Here is a 22019-nt window from a genome sequence, read left to right as displayed (position 1 = left end):
GGGTTTGATCCTGGACATCCTAAGAAATGCCAGGAGGAATTCCTGAGTGCAGAGCTAGAAGTGAGTCCTGAACGTCACTACGTGTGACTCCCCAACTAAAAACAAAACTAAAATAAAATGGACTAAACTTGCTCAGTGAAAATTAGATTCAAGAAAAAAAAATCCCAGCACCCCAACCGTGTACTTACACTCCTGCAGTTCTTGACTGGTGGCGAGAGGCTACACTGAGTAGAGCGGAACCTTTCATGAGCTGCTCCTCAGTGACGTCACACAAGCTTGTAGGAAGGGACCGACTCTCATCAGTCTTTAAGCAAGGAAAGTTGGGAGGTGAAAATGGGAAGGCATTTTGGTTTTTATTTATTTATTTATTTTATTATTATTATTCTTAATTGAAATCACCGTGAGCTTCAGTTACAAAGTTTTCATGTTTGAGTTCAGTCATACAATGATTGAACACCCATCCCTCCACCGGTGCACGTTTTACCACACCAATGTCCCCATTACCCACCCTCACCCCACCCCACCCCTACCTCTGATCTATGGCAGATAATTTCCCTCATACTCTCTCTCTCTCTACTTTTGGGTATTCTGGTTTGCAATATAGAGACTGAGATGCTATCACGTTTGGTCCTTTATCTACTATCAGCACACATCTCCCACCCCGAACAATCACTCCAACCCTCATTAACTTAGTGATCCTTTGTTCATTCCAGCTGCCTTCTCCCCTAGTTCATGATGCAGGTTTCCAACTATGGAGCAATCTTCCTGGCCCTTGTCTTTAGTGTCCTTGGGTGTCAGTCTCATATTATGTTATGTTATATTCCACAAATGAATGCAGTCATTCAGTGTCTGTCCCTCTCTTTCTGACTCATTTCACTTAGCATGATACTCTCCATGACTATCCGCTTAGAAGCAAATTTCATGACTTCATCTTTCCTAAGAGCTTTGTAGTATTCCATTGTGTAGGTGTTATGTTGGTTTTTTAAATTTTTTTTGTTTCCTTTTGTTTTGTTTGATTTTGTTTTCTGGGCCACACTTTTAAAAAAAATTTTTGTTGAGTCACCATAAGATAGTTACAAGCTTTCATGTTTAGGTTACAATCACACAATGATCAAACACCCATCCCTTCCTTCACCAGTGCACATTCCCCACCACCTAAATCCCTAGTATACCCCCCTTTCCCACCCTCCCTCTGCCTCCATGGCAGACAATATTGCCCATACTCTTTCTCTACTTTTGGGCATTATGGCTTGCAACACAGACACTGGGAGGTCATCATGTTTGGTCCATTATCTACTTTCAGAATGCATCTCCCTCCAGCCATCATTGTCTTAGTGATTTCTTCTCTATTCCATCTGATTTATCTCCTCCGCTCATGGAGCAGTCTTCCAGCTATGGGTCAATCCTCCTAGCTCTTGTATCTACTGTCCTTGGGTGTCAGCGTCATGTGTTGTCATTCTATACTCCACAAATGAGTGCAGTCCTTCTATGTCTGTCCCTCTCTTTCCGATTTATTTCACTTTGCATGATACTCTCTATGTCTATCCATTTATAAGCAAATTTCATAACTTCATTTCTCCAACAGCTGTGTAGTATGGTTTCAGGACCTCTGAGCCTGCCATCGTGTAGATGTACCAAAGTTTCTTTAACCGGTCATCTGTTTTAGGGCACTCGGTTTGTTTCCAGATTTTGGCTATTGTGAACAGTGCTGCAATGAATATATAGGTACAGATGTCATTTCAAAAGCACACATTTCACTGTGCTTTTTTTGCATCCTCAGGATATATTCCCAGAAGTGGTATTGCAGTGTCATATGGAAGCTTAATTTCTAGTTTTTGAAGGACTGTCCATATTGTTTTCCAAAAAGGCTGGGTCAGTCGGCGTTGCCACCAACAGTGAAGGAGCGTACCTTTTTCCCCACATCCATGCCAGCACTGGTTATTTTTGTTCTTTTGAATGTGTGCCAGTCTCTGTGGTGTGAGATGATATATCATTGTTGTTTTGATTTGCATCTCCTTGATGAATAGTGATGTGGAGCATTTTTTCATGTGCCTTTTGGCCATTTGTATTTCTTTTTGAGGAACTGGGTCACACTTTGCTATGCTCAGAGATTTCTCCTGGCAGGCTGAGGGGGCCAAAGGTGAGTGAGGTTTGCCTGCTCTAGGCTAAGTAAGGCTGATTGGATCCATCTGAAGGTAGGTAGCCTGAGAGATCTGTGCGACAAGATCTAAAGAAATAGGAGACCCAGGAAAAAGAAATGGTAAAAAGGGGGAAGATATGTTTTTGCTATTGTGGCTTTGTTTTTGTTTTATTTTGGTGGGGGTACACTTGGCTCTGCTGAGGGATCACTCCAGGCAGGCTCAGAGGTCCTGAAACCATCAATTAAAGCTATGTGGACAGGGGCTGGATTACTTAGACGGTGGGAAGGGAGCTTGCTTTGCACACTGCCAAGGCTGGCCTGGATTTGATCCCCGGCACCACTTCTGGTCCCCGAAGACCACCACGAGTGATCCCTGAGTGCAGAGCAAGGAGGAAGTTCTGAGTGTATTATTTTGTTGCCAAATTTTGCAAATGTCTGCACATCTTGGATATTTGTGTTTTTGTCACATGAATGCTGTGCAGGTATTTTCTCCCATTCAGTCAGGGAGGGTTTTAATTTGGGCCCCTGTTTTTTGGCAGTGCAGAAGCATTTAAGTCTGATGTACTCCCTTCTGCTTTGACTTTCTTTTCCATAAAATATAATCATCAAAGACATTTCTTTTTCTTTTCTTTTTAAAATTTATGTTCCAATCAACACATTAAAAACTTAAAGCACCATGATTTCCAAAGTTATTCATAGTTGAGCTTTGGCCACCACTAGTGCCAAGGTCCCCCCACCAACGTTCTCAGGTTCCTGCCCATATCCCCGACCACCTCCAGCCCTGCCCTGTGGACAAGCAGCTTTTTAAGTTTGGTTGTGAAAGTTCGGGTCTCTTGAGTTCAGTGTTGTTGACACTGTGGTTTGGATATTTGGCTCTATCCTTCCTTAGTGATGATTTTGTAACCGAATCCCGGACCTGGCCCCAATTCCTGTTCATCTGTCTTAAATTCCTGTTCATCTGTCTTTTCTCTCCCTTCCCTCCACTCTTTCTTTTCTTTTCCTCCCTCTACACTGGGGCTAAGGTTGATTAGAGCATCCTTCTCTTTAAAACATTGCATTTCCTCAGTTATTCTAAATGCCACATAAAATTGATATCATCCTGTCTTTATCCTTCTTCTGACTTGATGATTCATTTAACAATCATCAAGACATTTCTGAAGTTAATATGATAGACAGACATTATTATTACTATTATTGTTAATTATTATTATTACTATTCGCTTTTTGGGTCAAACCTGGTGATGCCTAGGGGTTACTCCTAGCTCTGCACTTAGGAATTACTCCAGGCAGTGCACAGGTGAATCAAATGGGATACTGGGGATCTAACCCAGATCGGCCACATACAAGGCAAACACACTACCCCTAGCATTCTTTCTAGATGTTTGGAGAATTTCATTTTCATATTATTTATTCATCATTATATTCATAGAGGAACATCACTGACCTGAAACTTCTGTATGCATTGTCTTCAATATTTCTTTGTTTTTCCTTTGTCAATAACATCTACTGGTATGTTTTTTGTTTTTTCATGGGGCCACACACATACTGATAGTAGGGCAATGTCTTAAGGGAACGGCCTCTAAACAGAGGAAAACAGTGCTTCTGTCTCTGAGATCTAGAAGGACCCTCTGGGGTCAGGAGAAAAAAATAAAAACGTAAATAAAAAAGGTAAAAAAGGCCCTGAGGCCCGCAGTTGGGAAAATAGGACCAGATGCCTCCTGGGTAAAGCAGTCGTGCTCTAATTTAATTGAATCTAAATGGACAAGTTTTAAGCCAGGAGGACTGGTCAATGGTAGGTCAGGGGTGTGGGGAATGGATGGTAGTTAAGATAGAGGAGGATCCACTATGACAACACTAGTTGGAAATGATCACTCTGGACAGGAGCTGAGCGTTGAAAGCAGGTAAAGGGATATCAATGATAACCTTTCAGCATCTGTATCGCAAGCCATAATGCCTAAAATGAGAGAGAGGGAGAGAGATAGAGAGAGACAGAGAGAGACAGAGAGAGAAAGAAGAGAGGTGCCTGCTGTAGAGACAGGCTGGGGTCAGGGGTAACTTGAAGAGGGAAACTTGGGGACACTGGTGTTGGGAAATTACACTGGTAGAGGGATGGGTGTTGGAACATTGTATGACTGAAACCCAATCACGAACAATTTTGTAATGCTCTAATGCACTGTGACTCAACAACAAAAAAAAATAAATCTATATATTTCTGTAGGATAACATAGCTTCAGGTAGTTTAGGTTTATTGGGTTACTCCCATTACAGTGCTCCAGTTCCTCTTTGTTAATTTGTAGCTTCTTTCTTAGTGTTCTGTTGACTTGTAAATAATGTTTTTCTCTTCTCCTTGAGTCCTTTGCATTTATTGAGTTTGAGTCCTTTGAGTTTATTCAGAGCAATGTCCTTTTTGTATGGACACAGGAAGACTTAGCAAATGCTATGCTTTTGTAACCTTATGTCATTTGACTGTACATGATATTTTCCTCCTGGGCATCTGTTCTCTCAACCTAAGCCTCAGCAGCCCATACTTCCTAGCACTCCGAAGAGCAGGGTCCGGACGAGGGACGAGATGGACCCAGGGCAAGCGGTGAGTTGTGTTCTACACTGGCATTGAGATGGGCCTGGCCAAGGTGCCTAATGCTTAACTATAAGTTAAGAGCTTGATCATGGACAAATGTTGTCATGATCCAAACAGTGATAACTAAATTTGGACCCAGCTAGGGTGAGGAATGATTAATCTGGCCTGAGTGCTGTGGTCTGAGTCTGTGCAAGATGTTGCCAGGAGAGCTGCCTTGCAAGCCTCAATGTATCTCTTGCTATGTCCATACAAAAATAACTAGTATTAAGATGTTTAATAAGTGTTTGGACTAAGGAAAAGAAAAAAAAAACCTTAAGAGTCAGGAAGGGCTTTCTTATGTTGATTTTGCTACCTGGCTGGGTGTAGCCTAGAGGGCTAGGTGGGAGAGACAAGGAGGAGGAGAGACTAGAGGAGAGGCTGCAGTTGATCCAGAGAGAGACCGGAGCTGGGAGTGCGGGAGATGAGAAAGATGGAAGATTGAATAAACGGTAACTAATCAGCAACCAGCTTGGTCCTCGTTCTTACTTCGTCTGTCCTTGGCCAACGGCCGTCTCGATCCAGTCCACACACAGCGGTTCCAGAGCACCAAACGTGGGCGGTGAGACAGAGTCACCCGGAGAGCCCGCGAGTACACACGCCCCTCTGTGTGCCTTAGTTTTTTACACATTTCAACTCCAGTTCTTACAACAACAATACCAAGAAATTGCCACTTTTAATGAAGACAATCTGTGACTGCAATTGTAAAGGTGGAAGGGAAACCATATTGCCCCTCAGAGACAAGTTTATCTGTAGAAAAAAAGAAATCATTGTCTTATGGAGGGATAATGAAGTTTCCAGTTCAAATTCAACATAATAGTCATTGGAGTGATAGTACAGCAGACAGGGTGGTTGCCTTACATTTGACTAAACTGAGCATAATCCCTGCATCCCATATGATCCACTGAGCCCCACCAGGAGTAATTTCTGAGTACTGACAGGTGAGGCCTCAAAACAAAAGAAACATTCAAGTATTATTAGCTTCATCCTTGAAAGCATGCAGTGAGTTTTGAGTCTGGGCACTTAGGTACTGCATTGATCGCGGGGGATCCACCCATCAGGCTTCTGGGGGCTGCTTTGGGACCGAAGACTGGACTTCTCTACTGGCTTGCCTCAAAGCCTGGGAAAGGGAACAGGTTTATAAGACCTAGGAGACACTACTGTAATCAAGAAACCAACAATTTAAACTGAAAAAAATAACACAATATTGAGAAATACATACCTTCTCAGTCACTCCTGTAAAACACCTTAACCTTCCTCAGTATTACACTGAGGGATTACATACAACATGCCCAGAGCGATGAGCTCCCTACAAACCACAGTCTATCCCCCTCAAAAGAATTCAAGATCAAGACCCAATCAGGAAAGTTTGTAAATCTGTAACTGTATCTCACCGTAATACATTAACATAAAAAAATTAAAAAGAAAAGGATTTCAAGATCAAAGAAAACAAAGATGGAGGCGCTGTGTGTATTAGTTTGAATGTAAAATTCCGGTAACTGACAGTCACCTTTTGTTTTGTCAGTCTGCATCCGAGACCCAGAAATGCCAAGGAAAGAAACGAGAAAAGGCAGGGTTGTCTGAGCCGCGATCACAGGGTTTGGGGCGTCTGTAACGGGTAGATCAACACTCGCTGTGCCCGATGCCAGCTTCAAAGTCCTGGGCTGGCCACGTGCACGGCAAGTTTTGTAGAAAGTTCCTCAATGAGGAAGTGATAAACACCCAGATACAAATGTGTCAGGTGGATCTTATGGAAGCAGATCTCCTTTTAGTTAAACTTAAACTTCAAATGTCCTAAGGTTGATCTTTCTTCCTAAAACTCTGGTATACAGGTTCCACTGAGGCCCTCTAATGAGTTTGAGCCAAGGTCTGGGTATTTGTTCTGGGCTTTGCAAAACCTGCGGAAAGGCTTACAAACAGGCATTGGAGGACTAGCTCCGGTGACAAAGCACAGGGTGTAGCCTAACGGTCAGCTTCTAAGGATAGAGAAGAGATGCTGGTGGCTGGAGCCAGCCCCAGCGACAGTTGGTGGTGGGAGCACAAAGGTTTTCTGGCTAAGGAGCAGGCGCCTTTGAGCCCGCCCCTAGAAACCGGTCAACGTGGCACAAGGCCCTAGCAACAGCCAATGAGAGAGAAGCGGGGCGTCACATGGACCAATAGGAGGCGTCTCCGTGGGTATTTTCCGGCCATGGGGCGGGGTTTGTCTCATTGCCTGTCCCTCTATCCAAGCGGTTAGTGGTGGACTCTGAATCGCGAGGATGAAGTCTAGGCAATTGCACAGTGAATCCCGAGCATCCCGAGCTACCCAGGAATCCTAAGAATCCCCAGATGAGAGGTCAGCAGGATGGGGGCTGCTCTCGCCTGGAGTGGGCCAGGGGAGGAAAGAGTAAATTTCTGGGAGGCGAATCGGATTTGGTGGCTGTTGACCAGCAATGTGTGGACCCGGTTCGTAGAGGCGTCGATGCTGCTGGCATCAGGGATTGGGTTCGGGTCTTCACTGAGAAACTCTTGGGGAGTTTCCTTCTGACAGTTCCTGCCCTGCTCCCCAAGTCCAAGTAGAGCCACCCTTGGGTCAGGGTGAGTCTCCCCGGGGAGGGGTGTGTGTCTGAAATGCTTTTGCTGTGGGGGGCAGTTGCCAGAATCGGAACTGAGAACCTAGGGTGAAACGCCCGTTTCTCGCCTGTCCAGCAGTTATCTCCTGCTCAAAACTGTCTGGTTCACAGTGCTCGACGCCCCGAGTTAGGGAGCCTCTTTTGTAAAAAAAAATTATTTTAATTTAATTTTTTTGGAAGGTAATCTTTCTTGTCATGCTCTACCCAACGGTGTCCCACCCTCATTTGGACAAAGTGGGAACCTGAGAAATTAACGGATCAGAGACGTTTTTCGATTTCTTGTTTATGACGACTTCATAGGGGGTAGGCGAGGGGACATCATAATAAAACATTGCCACTTTCTTAGAATTTCACTTGGGTTATTTTTAACTTAATGATTTAACTTAGTCGTGATTTTGGAGCCCACAGCCCAGCCTGCTTACCCACTCTAGTGCATTGATCTCAACTTTTTATATTTTAACGGGATGTCTGGATTTAAGGGAAATGGTGTGTCTTATATCTTCATTTGACTCAGGGGAGAAGCTTTAATTGATGCTCTTTCAACTGTAACAAATACATTCTTAACGCCTAAGATGAACGCTGATAACTTGGTTTATGCTTGAATTTGATATGGGTTTTAGTTGTTTTTTGTGGGGGGGGGTCGCACCCGGTGATGCACAGGGTTACTCCTGGCTAATGCACTCAGGAATGACTCCTGGCAGTGCTCAGGAGACCATATGGGATGCTGGGTATCGAACTCGAGTCGGCTGCGTGCAAGGCAAACGCCCTACCCGCTGTGGTAACGTTCCAGCGCCTGAAATGGGATTGAAACGTAGTCACGCGCCTGGACAACGGCTCACCGGGCTGAGGTGCAGGCCAGACTGGCAAATGACCCCAAGTTCCAACGCGGGCTCCCTTTATTTCTCCCTCCCCACGTCAGCACCGCTGAGTGTGATGTCAGCAGCACCAACCCTGGTGGCCCCCAACACTGAAGTTGAATACTGAAGTGCACCCCAAACCTTTGGACGGTACCTCACTGAGTTTTCCCGGGAGGGTGACCCTACCAGGCACCGCCCCTGCTACCCAGTAAGGGATCAAAATACAATATAGAAAGGCTCGGGGTCGAAAATAGTTACTTGTTTTACTTTACATTGTTTATTCCAACAAAACTTTGAGAACGCAAATAGAAGGAAGAGAAAATAAATCAGTAAGGACCAATTCGTGCACGTCTGATTCTTTTTAAAATATTATTTATTTTTTAAAAATTTTATTTTACATTTATAAAGTAGTTGAGAATATTTGATTACACTTAATATTCGAACACCAATTCCACCACCATTAGGCCTTCCCGCCACCATATTTTAGATGTTCCCATTCCGAACCCCAACCCCTGCCCCAAAGCAGAACCAAAGTAGATTAATTTCTATTTGTTATGAATAAACCACTGAAAATGCTCCAAAAAACTTTCCTTAGGGGAGAGTGTGTGAAGATTATTTAGAATGTTAGTTGCACACCAGAACTACTTCACATGATTGAGGATTCTTTTGGTTCTTTTTGTTATTTTATAAAGTAGTTCACAATATTTGATTATATCTAATATTCAAACACTTATCTCACCACTATTGCACCTTCCCACCAAAATATTTTGGATGTTTCCATCCTGAACCCCAACCCCTGCCCCAAACAGAGCACCGCCAGGGGTAATTCCTGAGTGCATTGCCAGGAGAGACCCCAGTGCATCGTCGGGTGTGACCTAAAAAGCAAAAAAAAATTAAAAAAAATGAGGTTACAAGGAAACACAGAGGAATGGGAGCACTGTGATGGGAGTAACCCAATAAACATTGGGAAAAAATTGCCTCTTGTATGTGCAGCTTTCTATAATGTGTTTCATGCAATTAAGTTATTCATTTTTTTCAGCATGTACATTGAGCTGTGGACTTGGAGACATGTCCATATAAGACGTTATTTTTCTCATGGGTCAGGACAAAGAGTCCACGCTTGGAAGCTTGCCTCAAGGGCTAGGGGAGGGCTGTTGGGACAGAGAAGGGACATGATGGCAATAATGGTTGGAAGGATCGCTCTGCATAGAAGATGTGTACTGAAAGTGGGCAAACAACCAAACATAATGGCCCCTCTGTATCTATGTTGGAATAGAGGGGAGGAGGTAGGGAGAGGGAGACAGAGGGAGAGAGAGAGAGAGAGAGAGAGAGAGAGAGAGAGAGAGAGAGAGAGAGAGAGAGAGAGAGAGAGAGAGAGAGTAAGAAATAGAGAGGGGAGAGTGAGTGAGAGAGGGAGAGAGAGAGCCTGGCATAGAGGCAGGCTGAGGGGCAGTGGCAGGAGAGATAATGGTATTGGTGGTGGGGAATATACACTGGAAGGGGAGTGGTTGGGTGTTGAAACATTGCATGACTGAAACTCAGTCATAAAAGCTTTGTTAATATTTCATAGTGATTCAATAATTTAAAAAAATGTTATTTTCTTTAATTTTACATCACTTAAGCCCTAGTCCCCCACCTTTTATCCCTGGTCACACCTGCTGATGCTACGGGCTCATTCCTGGCTCTGTACTCAGAAATCACTCCTGGCCCTGTGCAGGATATATGCAAAGCAAGTGCCCTACCCATTGGGCTAATTCTCCAAACCCCCATCACTTAACCTTTGCAGGGGAATTTTTCCGTCCTGAGAACTTTGTGTCACAGCTGGTGTGAGAGTTTTGAAGTCTCTGATGGCAGTGGTTTGTGGAGAAGATTTCCTCATCTTTCCAAAGGTGCAGCTCAGGAAGGGGCCTCGAAGGTTTTTTATCAGTAAGACAGGACAGATCATTGGATAGCAGGAAGACACAAAAACAGTGATGTTTCCTAACCTTCGTATATCATGACGATGTGATACACAAACGGTAAGGCAGCAGTTGATACAGTAAAAAGAAGCAAAGCAGCTCACGTGGACCAGGATGGTGTGGGTGACCTTGATCTCAAGAGACGACTGTTGGCAGAGACTGTGCCTACGGATGTGCTGGACATTTTTGCGGTGGTTGAAGAGGAACTTTACCATGTACCCGCTGGTCCAGATCATGAGGAGAACACACAGCAGGTCCCTTATAGTCATTACTCCCTGGAATGCAGACACTCTATTCCTCTCAGCATCACGTGATATACAGTAGTTTTGGTTATAAAAGTCTTCAATTCCAGTAATGTTGAATGGGGCCTTCACTATCAAAATGACCCGGATATAGATCAGCATGTTGAGTACCCAGAAAAAGAGGAAGGCAGAAGAAATGCATGTGTAGATGTTTGATTTGAACCACGCCCACTGAGCATGGTTGTTGGTGATCACAATGGCTTGGAACACACTGAGGAAAGATGTGGTACAGAGGGAAAGACCCCGACCCACTCGGTAAAAGAATAAAATTGCCTGACAGCCAGCGTCATTCAGAAAGTTTGTTAATCCAAAGAAAGAGATTAATTCCGGAATCCCGGGGAATAAAATTGTCATCATATTAGCAAAAGTTAAGTGGGTAAATATCCAATCTATTGGCTTATTTCTTTGCAGAACGGTTTTGACATATAGCATAAGCAACAATGAATTTCCAATAAAACCAATAATGAATTGGAAGCAAAATAATACTCCCCAAACGGTATCTTGTAGACTTACTGTGTCCATCGCTTTCTTGTTCGTTGGATGAGGACCTAGACAAAGTATAAATAACAGATTGGTTGGTGAACTTGAGAGAAGTGTCACAACATGCTGGTGTGAATGTGACTTACCCATTATGTCAGTAGAATGTGTAAAAGCACTGTCATTTTTCATAAAATGAAGAATTAATGCGAAAAGAATTTTTAAAGAGTTATTGACATCATTTAGGAGGAATTATTGCTTCTATTTATTTTGTGTTTTAGTCACAACCAGAATTACACATAGATTACTCTTGGCTCTGCACTCAGGGATCACTCCTGGTATGTGTGGAGGACCCTATGAGATGTAGGGGATCGAACCCGGGTCTGCTATGTGCAAGGCAGGCACCCTCCACACTGTACTGTCTCTGACTCCTGTTTTTTCCATTTTTGTAAAACTATTCCAGCTGGCTATTTCCAGAGAAGTAAAGTTAGTATCTTGTTGAGTAATTTTTTAATCAATTATATATTTTATATCATAGAGGTTAAATATAATCATAGAGGTTATGTTTAACCTCTATGATACATTTAAGTCAAATGTAGCTTAGATTGGTTCTATTTAACTTGACAGCTTGCATGTGTTTCCATAATATTTTCCAGAAACTGATAATCAGGTCTTTTACTTTTCCTCCTTTGGCTTTTTGGGTCACATCGAGGAATTCTCAGGGATTATTTCTGGCTCTGCACTCAGGAGTTACCTTTCTTGGTGTTCAGGGCACCCTATGGGGTGCCAGGGATCGAAGCCTGGTTGGCCACATGCCAGTCAAATGCCCTAGCCAATAAACGTTCTCTCTGGTCTCATTCTCACTGTAACTGTCACTGTCATCCCGTTGCTCATAGATTTGTTCGAGTGGGCACCAGTAACATCTCTCATTGAGAGACTTATTGTTACTGTTTTTGGCATAACCACTACGCACAGCTAGCTTGCCAGGCTCTGCTGTGCGGGCTCCATACTCTCAGTACCTTGCCGGGCTCTCCGAGAGGGGCGGAAGAATCGTACACGTGTTGGCCGAGTGAAAGGCGAAAGCCCAACCACTGTGCTATTGCTCCAGCTCCATATACATGGTCTCATTCTAGTCTTATAAATCATATATTGGATCTCCATTTTACATGAAATCATTCTGGCCTCTCCCCAGATCCTGTCTCAGAGAATCACAGGACCATCATTCTGTAGATTTCTCTTCTGAATATTTTGTATCATTACCTCCAGTGCTCCAAAACAGTTTGATTTGAGAGCTCTGACCAGTGAGCTCGGTCACACAGAATGGAATAAGCATCAGGAGTGTCCAAGCTTTAGGGTCACCCAAACAGATAGCACACAGAGCGGCCATTTATTCATCCATATTGCTCCTGCATCCTGGTTCCCATCATGTGAGCCGCTGTTTAACTTGACAGATACGTTCAGCACTGTGAGTAGACATAGCACAATTAAGGGGTGCATGAAGACAGAGACCCGGTTATTTCAAATGAATAATCAGCGGCACCCTTAAAGGATAGATTACATGCCAATTTGCTATTCTATTCTGGCCTGGACATGCCTGTCTGCTTCCCTTTGGTTTAAACTTGTTTTCCTCAGGGACTATCCCGACCTTGGGGTTCCTGTTAGGGGGTGAATTTCCCACCTCTCACTATTCCTTACCCAGGTCTCTTGGAGTGTCCATGAATTCATAGGTACTTTGGTTCAGTGAAGGTCTCAATATATTTCCTGGACATTATCTTCATTTACTTCTATACCATGAGTTAGAGCTTCTCAAGAACCCTTTCTTGGAGCAGAGCATTTGCCTTCCATGCAGCCAACACGGGTTCTCAATCTCCCACACCCCAAGTGGTTCCCCAAGCACTGCAAGGAGTGATTTTTGAGTGCAGAGCCAGGAGTAAGCCCTGAGAATTGTCGGGTGTGGCCCCTCAAACCCAACGGAGGCAATTCTAGGGCAAAACACCGAGGACCCATTTTTTCTCTTGTGCAGGGGCTGGACTTCAGGCTGGGGCAGGGTGAAGAGGCTGAAGTGGTTTATGTACCATACAGCTGTTAGAAAAAATGGTGTTGTGCAATTCGCTTATAAATGGATGCACATGGAGAATATCATGCAGAGTGAAATAAGTCAGAAGGAGACAGACAGACATAGAATGCACTCATTTGTGGGATTTAAAAAAACCCATATAGTATAAGTTTAACTACCATGGACAGTAGAAACAAGGGCCAGGAGGATTGGTTCGTGATTGGAAGCCTGTCTCAGGGCTGGAGGAGAGACAGTTGGTTTAGAGGAGGAGCCACTATTGACAATGCTGGTTGGAATAGATTGCTCTGGATGGGAGATGAGTGCTCAGAGTGGGTTAAGGGCCAAACATGATGGACTCTCAGGATCTGTGTTGCAAGCTACAATGCCCATAAAGAGAGAGAAAGATAGAGAGATACAGAGAGAGACAGAGACAGGGACAGACGGAGACTGACAGATAAACAGACAGAGATAGGCAAAGACATAGAGATGCAGAGACAGAGACAGAGAAAGAAGAAAAGTGCCTGCCATAGAGGCAGGCGCAAGGGGACCCTTAGCAGGAGGGATACTGGGCACATTGGTGGTTGGGAAATGTACACTGGTTGAGGAATGGGTGTTGGAACATTGTATGACTGTAACTCCCTCAAGAAAGCTTGTTACTATATCTCACAGTGATTCAGTTAATACACACACACAAAGAAATTGGTTGTGTGTGTGTGTCTCCTTCCTGCCCCTTAGATACCGCACCCAAGGATTGGAGTGCTCCCTTTGATCACGAGCCTACTTCCAGTCGATTCTCAGTCACTCATTTTGAACCACTCGTCATCCACCTACAACTTCTGTCGCTTTCCCTGCAGAAAAGTTAATTGAGCCCAAATCACTGTCTTCCCTCCATAGACGCTAATCGCGGTGGCACTGCCTAACCCAACCCCTGCTCGATTTGGTGGTGCGATGCTGAGGAAAGCCATTTTCAGTCCCCATCCCCTCACCCTCTCACATTTATTAATTCTCACTTCTCACTCAGGTCCTGGTCGTCGTCACACATTCTTATTCGGCTTATTTTATAGAAATTTGTGATTAGGGTTGAAGCCTTAGTACAATAGCTAGACATTTGCTTCCCATGGGGCCAGCTGGGGTTCATTCACTGGCATTCCATATGGTTCCCTGGGCACTACTGGGAATAAATCCTGACTTCAGGGCCAGGAGTAATCCCTGAGTATCACCAAGGGTGGAAAATAAAGAAAAAAATAGAGTTTATTTTATACTGATTGCTAACGACAATTTTGTTCTATTTTCCACCCCTGGTGATACTCAGCAAAAGTTTCACAATATTTCCCATGTAGGGACAGCCATGAGTGAAACAAGCAAAAGATTATTTTAAGAAGAATTGGTTTCACGGGGCCGGAGCAATAGCACAGCCGGTAGGGCGTTTGCCTTGCACGCAGCTGACCCGGGTTTGATTAGAGCATCCCATATGGTTCCCTGAGCACCACCAGGACTGATTCCTGAGTGCAGAGGCAGGAGTAACCCCTGTGCATTGCCGGGTGTGACCCAAAAAGAAAAAAAAAGAAATGGTTTCAGTCATCATTTATTCATTATTTAAAGAAGTACAAAACTATGCATGTAAATTATTAACAAGGTTTTCAAAATAGCATAAGGAAAGGCCTGGAGGGACTGGAGCGATAGCACAGTGGGTAGAGCGTTTGCCTTGCATGAGGCTGACCCAGGTTCGATTCCCATCATCCCATATGGTCCCCTGAGCACCATCAGGGGTAGTTCCTGAGTGCAGAGCCAGGAGTGACCTCTGTGCATCGTCGGGTGTGACCCAAAAAGCAAAATTTAAAAAAAGGCCTGGAGCAATAGCACAGCGGGGAGGACACTTGCCTTGAACACGACTGTCTTGGGTTTGATCCCTTGGTACCACATATCCTCTGAGCCCCAGCAGGACTGATACCCGACACAAAGCGAGGAGTAAGCCTTGAGCACAGCTGGTGTGGCCTAAAAGCAATAAGGAACACAAGGCAAACAGCATAAGCCCATTAGGGAATTCACAAACATGGTAGAATATCATCACTTTAGGAAACATATTAACAGAATTGACTTAACAATATGGCAGAGGCCCAGAGATGATCTGGAGCCGAGGCACGAAAAACAGACCCTCCGAGCCTAAAGACTGATCCTGAGGTCTCCTAACCCATTTTGGCACCAGAGTGGATTCTTGCAGCCATGCATTTTGACTGTGAACTGAGCTACAACCTCGTGCAGCCCGGGGAGGGATTTTCCCTCTCCACCCCATTTTTCTGAGCAAAAATGGCGGCAGCGACAGCACCCACGTGGTGAGAACCACCCTCTAAGATCCCTCAACCCGAGGTAGGACTCTCTTTAGTGACGTAGCCTGTAGGTGGTCCTCGGAGGGGGGGGGGCGTTCCCAGCGCGCCTTCCACCCAGAGATGATCCGGAGCCGAGGCACGAGAAACAGACCCTCCGCGCCTAAAGACTGTGATCCTGAGGTCTCCTAACCCATTTTGGCACCAGAGCGGATTCTTGCAGCCATCCATTTTGACTGTGAACTGAGCTAAAATATTAGAAACCCAAAACCGCGCGGCCGCAATAGTGGACTCAAAGTCTTCACTCTCAGCAATGAAGAGAAATTATTAGATGATGCCTATTCAGCAGGCCTGATTCTTGGGGAAAATTTTCAATCAATAATAGTGAGTTCTGTATGCAAATATGGAATGTACTCAAAGTATATAGAGAATAAAGGGAGTATCATTAGCTACTTAGATGGGGGGTGGGGTGGGAGGAGGGTGCATTGGGGTTCTTGGTGGTGGAACATGTGCACTGGTGAAGGGATGGGGGTTTAATCAGTATTTGACTGTGACTTAAACCTGAAAGCTTTGTAATTTTTTTCTTTCTTTTTTTCGCGGTGATTCAATAAAATATTTCTTTAAAAAAAAACAGTATGGCAGAGCCTGTAATACCCTTGGCATGTTCTATATGCCAAAAACAGGAACAATAACGGACCTCACTTCGTGTTCCTGGAGCCAGCAGACGCCACTAGGCTACACTAGCAGGAGACAGAGACTAATGGAGGCGTTACTGGCGCCCAATCGAGCAAATCATAAACAACAGGATGACAGTGCAACAGTGCAGTGCACACTTAACATTTGGCAAAATAAGTCAGATTACCAAAGGACAAATGAGACGGGCAGCTCTCTCCTTGAAAAATCTCATTCATGGGGCTGGAGTGAGAGTACAGCCGGGAGGGTGTTTACCTTGCATGTGTCTGACCCTTTGGATCCCGGCATTTTGTAAGTCCCCCAGCACCCCCAATAGTAATTCCTGAGTGCAGAGCCAAGAGTATCCCCTGAACATTGCCAGGTGTGACCCAAAAAGCAAATCCAACCAACCAAGCAATCATCTCCACATGGGACTAGAGTGATAACACAGCGTCCTGGGAGGGCGCTTGGCTGGCACGCAGCTGATAGGGTTTGATCCTTGGCATCCCTTACAGTCCCCAAACCCCACCTGGAGTAATTCCTGAGTTCAAAGTAAGGAGTAAGCACTGAGTATCACCGGGTGTGGCTCCAAACAGAAACCAAAAAATCTTGTAGTATGCAAATGATAAATAAAGGGAGAACGAATTTTTTTTCTTTTTTTGGGTCACACCTGGCGATGCACAGGGGTTACTCCTGGCCCGGCACTCACGAATGACTCCTGGCAGTGCTCAGGGGACCCTAAGGGATGCAGGGAATGGAACTGGGGTCGGCCGCGTGCAAGGCAAACACCCCACCCGCTGTGCTGTCGCTCCAGCCCCTAAGGGAGAACTAATTGATTCAAGGTTATTCTAACAAATCTATAAGGTGCCAAACTTATAACTTCAGATCATAAGTATGAAGAGATCGCTCCACCGAGTGACAAAAGCGAACGGCAAGACGGCGGAGGGGCCGCGCGCGGGGGGCGCTGGGAGCGCGCGCAGGCGGGGTCGCCCCAGCCCGAGTCCCCAGAGCCGGCGGGACTGGCCCAAGGCCGAGCCATAGCGGGGGCCCGCGCCCGCGCCCGCGCCGGCCGCAGGCCCAGACCTGGGGCGCGACATCCGCTGTGAGTTCTGCCCTGAGTTCTTAGAGCACCGCAGGGGCCTGTCCGGCCGCGCACGCTCGCCCCTGCGCCAGATGGGCGTCACCGAGTGTCTGTCGCTGGCTCGCCCACCTACACCCTACGGGAGACCCTCAGACAGAAGCCCCAGCCGCGCCTCGTCAAGAAGGAGCCGCGGGCCGGGGACCTGCCCCTGCGCTGGTGCAGGACGGGCCTCCCCGGGTGGCCGGGCCGTGCAGAGTGCCCTGCCGCTGGTGCCCACGGCGGGCCGGCCGGGCACCCCGGGCGCTGGGCGGGGCCGCACCCCCCGCGGGCTCATCCTGGCGCCCCTCAGCCGTGCCAAGGCGGCAGCCGGCGGCTACCGAGGCTCCGTGGCCCCAAGCGGACCCAGCGGGAGGACCCCCGCCCGCCCCCTGAGGTGACGGCCAAGACCCGCACCAGACCGAGCTGCCGTTCACGGCCAAGGCCGCCCCTCGCCCACCGGCGCCTGCTGCGAGCTGCGCGGCCTCGACTCTGAGACCCGCAAGGCGCTGGCGGCCCCGCGCGGGCGGGCGCCACTGAGGCAGTTTGGGGTGACCGAGCGGTGCGGGAATGAGGCCCCCATGGAGACGCTGAGCGAGGGGACCAAGCGGCGGCCCCCAAAGGTGGGCGCCCATCGCAGCTCCATCCGGGGCGGCCGTCCCTGCACCAGGAAGCTCCGCGGTGCCGGCCACAGGCGTGAGGGTGACGAGCGGCCGCCGCTGGGGTGGCCCCGGTGGCCTGGCTGTGGGGGGCGCAGCGCCTGTGGCGAGCCGGGGCTGGAGCTGGGCGCGCGGCTGGTGGCAGCGAGCGGCCTCTGGCCTCGGCCCTCCAGGCACGGGGAAGGCCGAGGAGCACCAGCGGCCGAGCAGCAACGAGTGTGAGCGCCGGCAAGCGCGCCCGGCCAGCGCCCCTGGGGCCCGGGCAGGGAGGACGCTGGCGGTCTGCGACAGACGCGACAGGAGGTCGGCAGCCCCCTCCCCGGGTCCGGCCGGCCCCTCCCCGGGGCCACGACCCCCTCAGACGTCACTCGTCAAGTCCGCGGGCAACGTCTGTCCCCTCAGGGGCGGGTTCTGCGAGGCGCAGTTCCGGGGGCCGCTGTCCACCCAGGAGGAGGGGGCGCGGCACTTGCTGCGGCGCATCCTGGACAGGAGCTTCTCCAGAGTGGACGCCCCTCCCGGAGAGCCCCCCGCCCCGCAGGCACAGACGGCCGTGGCCGAGGCGCCCTGACGCGCGCAGTCCACACCCTCCTGCACCCTCTCCTCCCTCTTTCCTTTCCGTTTCCAAAGGAGCAAGCCAGAGCCTCCAACCGGTCCCCAGGGGGCCGGGCACACTGCAGCCGGGACACCCTCCCCCAGCAGAGCACTTGGGGCCTGGGGGGTTCCCTGGCCCGTGGTGGGCAGCCAGGTGGGGCTGCGCTTGCCTTCGATGACCATTCCCAGAGCCCCCAAAGACCCCCTGTCCTGGCTCACTCCTGTCCCCGTGGACCCACTCACTCGCGACACGTGCACGCACGCACCTCGTGAGATCTGGGATCTGCCGAGCCCCCCAGTTCCCGAGTCGAGCGACCTAGTCCCGCCACAGTGCTTGCTCAGGGGAGGCCGGGAGCCCCTACTGAGCCATGAGGCCACGGAAACCCTTGCTGGCCACGCCCCCCAGGGTCTTCCCCAGCAGGAAGAGCTCAGAGCTGACAGCAGCCCCCTGCCAGGTCAAGTGCCCCAGCCTTGGGGCTTGGGCAGGACGGGTTGCTGTGGGCTCCCCCACGCCTGCCCTCCCCACTTTTCTCTGTTGCTTTCTTTCTATATATCATCACTGTTTTAAAAACGCGTTTTGTGTAGAGAATAAATAAAAGTATGAACATATCAACTATTGTATGTTCACTTTATTCCATTATATCTTCATCATATGATAAAGAAATAAAGAAGATAAATATTGAAAATTAAAAATTGTTAGATTTTTTGATTCACTATTAATGAATGATCTACACTGGTTAATAATTGAAACCTCCAAACATATAATGATAACACAGTTCACAAAATACTTGCAAAGTTAAAGGATTTTCAACATTATTACTCCGATAAAATATTCTAATTGAAAAAAATAATTTCACTTGATAAAAGAAATTCTTCGTCAAAATTTTTTAACTCGTAGAAAGATGTTTTCTTAAGGCAGAAAAAAAACTGAATACATAAATCATTGATGAATCACAACATCTGGTATTGTAGTTAGAAAATTCTCACCAAAATTAAAACCTCTAAAATATTTTGAAATAAACCGCAAACAACCCTGAAATTCATTAATTAAGCTGAATTAGATAAGGTAGTCCTAATACACTTTTTTTTTTTTTTGTCGCACTTGGCAGTGCTCAGGGCTTACCCCTGGCTCTGCACTTAAGGATCAACCCTGGTGGCTCGGTGACTCTATGGGATTCGGGGATTTAACCTGGGTCAGCTGGAAGCATGGCAAGAGCCCTCCCCGCTGCACTGTGGCTAGAGTCCCAGTCCCAACTGTTAAAAAATTTTGGTCATTAGATTATAGGATCTAAGAAAAAATATATTAAAAAAGGCATTTGGGAGAAAAGTTAACAATTAATGAGAAATGCATAAAGAGGTGGGGGGAGATAAATAAAATAAAACAGCTCAGAAAACAAAGTTTAATCGGAGTGGAAAGGAGAGCAGAGTTGCTGTAAAAGTAATGAGTGCAGATGTTAATATTCTTAGTGAATTGGTCTATGTGTTACTCTAAGAACTAGTTTTGGCCTCCATAAGGTTTTAAAAAATAGTTTTAACTGAAAATGCAGATTAAGAGCAATCAAAGGGGCCAGAGTGATAGTCCAGTGCATAGGGTGCTTGTCTTGCTCGTGGTTTGTTTGAGATTAATCCCCGGCATTATATGGGGTCCTTGGAACCAACCAGGAGTGAACCCTGAGCACAGAATCAGGAGTAAGTCCTGAGCAAGTATTGTATTGTTGTATTGCTGGTGTGGCCCCCAATCAACCAAAGTTAAGTAAAAGGGAAAGAACAGTAGAATACAAAACATAACAAAATATATGATTGAAATTGCAGAGAAGAAAATCATCAATTGATGAGGCTAGAGTGACAGTGCAGTGGGTAGGGCACTTGCCTTTCACACAGGCAACCAGGATTCCACCCCCAGTATCCCCTGAGCACGACCACAGTAATTCCTGCTTGCCTTGCACACAGCTGACCACTTACCATCCCTTAAGGTCCCTCAAGCACCACCAGGAGTAATTCCCGCATGCAGAGGCAGGAATAACACCCCCAGCATCACTTGGTGTGACTCAAAAGCAAAAAAAAAAAGAACAAAGAAGAAAAAACCTGCAGAATATCATGAGTATAAAGGAATGTGAGTATAGGAACTCAGGTGAGCTTAGCATTAGAAAGCGTGTCCCACAAAATCAGCATCAGGAAAAATAAATTCTCCTTCTCTTTTTTTTTCTTGTCATTTTGGGTCATCCCTAGTGATACTCGGGTTACTCCTAGCTCGGCATTAAAGAAATACTCCTGGCAGTGCTCGAGGGACCCTATGGAAAGTCGGGGATGTTGGAGCCCGGGTCAGCTGTGTCCAAGGCAAAGTTCCTACCCCCTGCACTATCTCGCCAGCCCAGGGAAAGGAAATTTTTCTAAAGAAAAATCCCTGTCTCTCCCTTCAAGCAGGAGCAGAGACAGGAGGTACTTACTGAGTCTGAGGCTGGCGAAGTTGACGGGACCCTCTGCGGGACCCTCTGCCAGGCTGCGGGTGAATGCCTGTGTGTTAATCCAGGGCTATAAAACACATCAGTGACTTGGTCCCCAGACACCCTGTCACTTGGAGCTCAGGAAACTTTCTGATGTGCCCATGGACTCACCAATTACTGTCTGAGCCGCAAATGGATCAATTTAGAAAAGTTTTTAATGCAAGTCCCCCTCAGGTGTTCACTTCAGAAACTTTCCCATTACGTCAGCCCGAGTCTTCGGAGTCCTGCAGGAGCAAAGCAGAAAACAAACTTGGGCATAATTGGCTACTCGCAGAGAAATCCAAAGGTCTCTGAGCTGATCAAATAGCTCTGACAACTTTTGGAGAGTAATTGTTTTTCTCTAAGGCTTCTCTCACTTTGGGATTTATTGTGGAACAACCAAGTCTGAACTGACTTAGGAAAAGAAGAATTATAAATGATAATTCCTTTTTATAATTAAAACCATTTTTTAATGAATCACCTTGAGATACAGTTACAGTCTTACAAAGCTTTCATGTTTGAGTTTCAGTCATACAATGATTGAGTACCCATCCCTCCACCAGTGCCCATTCTCCACCACTAATGTTCTCAGTACCCCTCCGGCTACCCCCAAACTAACCCCCTGCCCCCTGCCTCTGTGGCAAACACATTCCCATTTTCTCTCTCTCCTTTTGGGTGCTATCGTTTGCAATACAGGTGGTAAGTGGCCATCACGTTTTGTGTATTGTCTACTTTCAGCAAGAATAAATGATAAATCTTAAGGATAAAAACTATCAACCTGCACACAGTGTTTGCAGGCAAACCTGGATTCAATTCCTCCATCCCTCTCGGAGATCCCAGCAAGCTACAGAGAGTATCTCGCCCACACCGCAGAGCCTGGCAAGCTCCCCGTAGCGTATTCGATATGCCCCAAACAATAACAAGTCTTGTAATGGAGATTACTGGTGCCCACTGGAGCAAATTGATGAACAACAGGATGACAGTGATCCAGTGATACAGTGATTTTTGGCTAGTTTGGGGTCACACCTGATGATGCTCAGGGCTTTCTTCTGGCTCTTCACTCAGGAATGGCAGAGCTCAGGGGACCCAGTGGGATGCCGTGGATCGAACGTTCATTAGCCTTGTGCAAGGTGTGAACACCCTACACGCTCTACTGT

The 22019-nt window shown here is 46.8% G+C and overlaps 1 pseudogene; it reads left to right on the top strand.

Moving 5' to 3' along the window:
• Window positions 1-10679: 10679 nt before the first annotated feature.
• On the top strand, window positions 10680-18948 carry LOC129401845 (protein Wiz-like; annotated as a pseudogene).
• The last annotated feature ends 3071 nt before the right edge of the window (window positions 18949-22019 follow it).

This window comes from Sorex araneus, chromosome 2 (genome assembly GCF_027595985.1).
Source record: "Sorex araneus isolate mSorAra2 chromosome 2, mSorAra2.pri, whole genome shotgun sequence".
NCBI classification, from domain to species: Eukaryota; Metazoa; Chordata; class Mammalia; order Eulipotyphla; family Soricidae; genus Sorex; species Sorex araneus.
The sequence above is the reverse complement of the archived record's forward strand: the minus strand, read 5'-3'. Positions and strand labels throughout refer to the sequence as shown.